This window comes from Tupaia chinensis, unplaced genomic scaffold (genome assembly GCF_000334495.1).
Source record: "Tupaia chinensis unplaced genomic scaffold, TupChi_1.0 Scaffold000067_1, whole genome shotgun sequence".
In the NCBI taxonomy this organism is placed as follows: domain Eukaryota; kingdom Metazoa; phylum Chordata; class Mammalia; order Scandentia; family Tupaiidae; genus Tupaia; species Tupaia belangeri.
This window is the reverse complement of record NW_006159526.1, coordinates 4,219,846-4,224,032: the sequence shown is the minus strand read 5'-3', so window position 1 is coordinate 4,224,032 and position 4,187 is coordinate 4,219,846.

Genomic DNA, 4,187 nt, shown 5'->3' with positions numbered 1-4,187 from the left:
TCACCCCCCAGGGGGGATGGCCACGCCGCAATCCCTTCTCCTCCATTCTCCTCTCGGGATCTTGGGCACGCACGCACACGCGCCGGGCGTGAGTTTTAAGCCACCGGGTCCAGGACACAAACTGTGGTCGACTACGTGGGAGTTCAGCGACATAGCCATTACACTAAATGCTAGTCCCTCTGTCTCTTGATCCTCAATTTCTTCATCTAAAAAATGGAGCTGAAGATGAGACTTCATCCTGTTCCCCCAAACTTTTACGTGCCGCCCTCCACACTCAGGCCTGTGCACCTCAGACCCACCGCTTCCGTGCGCACATTCAGGGCCTGGACTCACCCCGTTGGGGCAGTGCAGCCTCCCTGCTGATCCTTCTCACCTGCCGCTGTCCTGAGACCCTGCCCTGCCCCGGCCTGGCCGGCCTGTCTGGCGCCTGCACGGGCTGACCCTAAAGCACGACTCTCTCCCACTCCAGAGGTGGAGGCTCTGAGATGCTTGGCGGGGCCTTCAAGGCCCTCAAGGCTGCAGCCCCACCCTGTGCTGTCCACCCCCAGCGACCTCTGCACGCTCATTTCAAGGCCGCCTTGCCTTCTCAACTCCAGTTCAGCAAGGCAGCCACCCATGAGGACAAGTGAACTTTTGGGGCCATGCTGTCTGCCTTCCATCCAGCACTAATCCTGGCAGAGAGGGCCAGAATAATGCCCTGTATGTAAGTATACCTCGCCCGGCCTTTTGCATAGGCAGGATGTCCCTCGGCCGTCGCCCCTTCTCACCTCCTTGTGTCTTTGCTCACGTGTCACCCTCAGTGAGCGTTCCCAGATCCCCAGGTGCAGGATGGTCGCATGCCCTCTCCTGTCCGCCCTCCTTGGCCCGGCCCTCCCCAGCAGTCCTCGCCACCTAGTGCATAGACTTTGTCCTCAGCGAAGTCGTTGGTCACCTGCCTCCCTCCGCAGAGACTCCTTGAGGTCCCGTTCCAGCGCGGAGCCGGGCCTGGAGCTCAGCAGCCCGGGTGAAGCTCGAGGCGCGGCCTCTACCCAGCACGTCTTCTTGTTTCCTGCAAGGGGGCCGCCGCGAGGCTCCGGGCACAGTTGGGATGTGACTGGTCCCGTGCCGGTCCGCTGCGTGGGCTGGGCGCGCTTCCGGCGCCGGTCCTCTGGGGACCTCAAAGCCTTGTGCAGCCGCTCCTCGCCTCGAACGTGCCCCGCCCCCTCCGTCCAGCGGCCGCACGGTTCTAGCACGATCCTTAGCGGGCGCACTGGGGTATCGCCCAGCCCTCAATGTTCGTCGGTCCGTCAGTCATAAGCAAAAGCCAACTGAGCAGCTACCGCGCGCCGGGCCCGGTGCCGGGGTGGGGACACAGCGGAGGCAGGGCCGCCACCTTGCCTCCCCGGGGAGCTGCTGCCTATCCCCGTCTCCGGACAGGTCCTCCCAGCAGAGCACTTTGCAGGGGCTGCAGCTTCCCAGGGAGCACTGAGGGACGGTTGGGGAGCGGCTGGAAGGGGCTCTATCCGGGCGCCGTGGCAGCAGCAGCGAAGGCCGCGCAGCGAACCAGAATTCCTGGGTCCCCCCTCAAGCCCTCGGGTTTGCCGAGTACAACCTGGCAGCGCGCCGGGCCAGGGCTGCAGCATTGCCGCCGGCTCCTCCACCCACCCTCCACTCCGGGGCGGGCCACCCGCCTTGCCTTTCCTGAGCTTGCCGCCTGCAGTGGCCGGTCACCAGCGCCCTGCTAACTCCCTGACAAATACAGTCGGTGTGTGCTGAGAAGGAAGTGTGCCAGGGCCACCAGAACTCCGGAAAGTAGAGCGAGGACATGCGGAAGGGGTTACATTTGAGGCCCTCCCTGGAACATGACATTACAAGAAAGCCCCGCCTAAGTGGGGGACAGAACCGGTGCAATTATCCCGAGGGCTTCCCTACAGGAGGCCGTGCAAAGGACCTGAGACCCCATGGCTGAAAAATCACGTGAGACAGGGAGAGGGTGGTGGGAAACGAGGGAGAGAGGTAAACGGGGACGGAGCGTCGAGATGGGAAACACAGGTCGGAAGGCCTTATGCCTGTTCCTTGCCACGTGGGAGCCGCTGGCGCTTCCGCGCTTGGAATGCCGCTGGTCCCTGAGAACCCAGTTGTTCAGTTCTATTTAGAGAAGGAAGAGGAAATCATCCCGTGTGGACCGGCTTCTGCAATGAACAGAATGCGCATAGCCTATTAGGACTCTGGCTCTGCCCCCTAGCAACACAGGAAGTCCTTGGTCAAACCAAGTCATAGGCTAACCCAGACGCAAGGGACGGGAAGGCACTTCCCACCCTCTGTAGGGAGCAGGCATGGAGGGGAAGACTGAGGCCAGCCACCTGGAGACAGCGCACGGTGGCCCTCTGGTGTCAGCTGCACAGAAGAGCCTGGAGTCGGAGTCTCTAGACCAAGCCATCTCTGTCCCCTGGACCCTGGTGCAAGCATCCCCCAAAAGAGGGAAGGGCACTTTGGTAACTGGGAGGGGGCAGCAAGGCCGTTCACTATTTTTAACACAAAGAGTTAAAATGGGGCCTGCAGGGTCGTAGGTTGTACTCCAGTGTTCAAGGTAAGTTCCTGAGACCAGCAGATGGCATGATGGCTATGTTGCTGGACTCCCATGTAAGTGACCACAGTTCGAGTCCTGGACCCGGTGGGTTAAACTCATGCCGGGCCGCCCAATATCTTGAGAGAATGGAGAAGGGATTGTGGCATGGCCATGCCCCCTGGGGGGGTGATTTCTCATGTTCTATCTCTCTGTTCTGTCTTTCTGGCGAGAACACATGCCCTATAGCAAAAATCTCTCCCCTCAAAAAGCAAAACGAACAAACAAAAAAGATAAGTTCCTGACTTTTCAGTTAGGAAAAGTAAAATCCAAAATGTTAGCAAAATGAACAATATTAAATATTTGCTTTATAGTATAGATTATGTTCTATGGATATAATTTATCTTTATTTGGAGGTGCATATATCCTTGTTGGCTCTGTTTTTAAAAAACAAAAACAAAAAACAGAAAAACAGTATGGGGGTCAGCAGGTAGTGTGGTGAAGGTGCTGGACTCCTATGTAACCGACTGTGGTTCGAGTCCTGGACCCAATGGGTTGCTTTTTTTCTCTGGTGAATGCACATGTCGTATAGCAAATGAAAGCAATAAGTAAAAATTAAAATAAATGAAAATGTGGGAAATGATTTAATTTTTCCTATTGCTCTTGGGGAAAATCGTATTGCTATTTCTTCTGTGAGAAAACACCCACAACGAACCCCATTATCAAGCCATGGACAGCGGGGTTGCTCCTGCCTTGAGTATGAACTGGGTCTACACCTGGCAGTGGGGTACCGTCTACAGGGAATGGACTTGGGAATGGTGATTCTCACCATGGCTGTGCTTCACTCCCGTGGCCCCAGCATGGACGAGGGCTGCGATGCCAGGCCCAGGCCTTGGTGCTGCCCTCCACTTGTCCTGCTGTAACTGCCTCCACCCCTTGTCGGGTACCCAACTCCTCCACCCTGTTCCCCTCATCTCTGGGGCTACCGAGAAGAGCCGTGGGGCGGCTCAGCAGAGGGACTGCGGCTCAGTTTCTGCACCTACGGGTACAGAGCTGGGTGGGGACACGGTGGGCGCACTCCCTTGGCTGCCGAGCACCTGACACCCCGGGCAGGTCCCATCCTGATTTCTGCGTAGTGGGTGATCTCTACTTGTCCTGGCAGCCAGAGTGGCCTGTGACCCAATCGTGGTCAACAGGTGTGCTGTGCACACAGGGTGCGGGCATGCGTGTGGGGAGGGTGGGCAAAGGCAGCCTGGCAGGGACAGAGAGAAGAAAGACTCCTGGGTCCTGGCTGCCTGCCTCGGCCCACCCCGTCGGGCAGTGGCCTGGTCCCCAGCGGTGGTCATGGGTTTCTTAGGGCCCCTCATTCATGCCTATGACCCTGGGAACCCCCATATCTGCTCCTGCCCAGACCGAGACCCTCCAGGGATCTCTGGTGCCATCACACTCCGTGTCCACACCCACTCTCTGCCTCTCCTCCACCTCCCTGTATGCTGTCCCCAGCTTGGTGACACTGACCAGAGTGGCTACCCTCTCAGCATGCACAGCTGTGGACGGGAACCGCCTGTGCTCACAGGCATCTCTGGCCAGAGCTCCCCTTGAGCGGCTGCACCGTGGAGGGCAGCCGGGGGCATTGCAACAC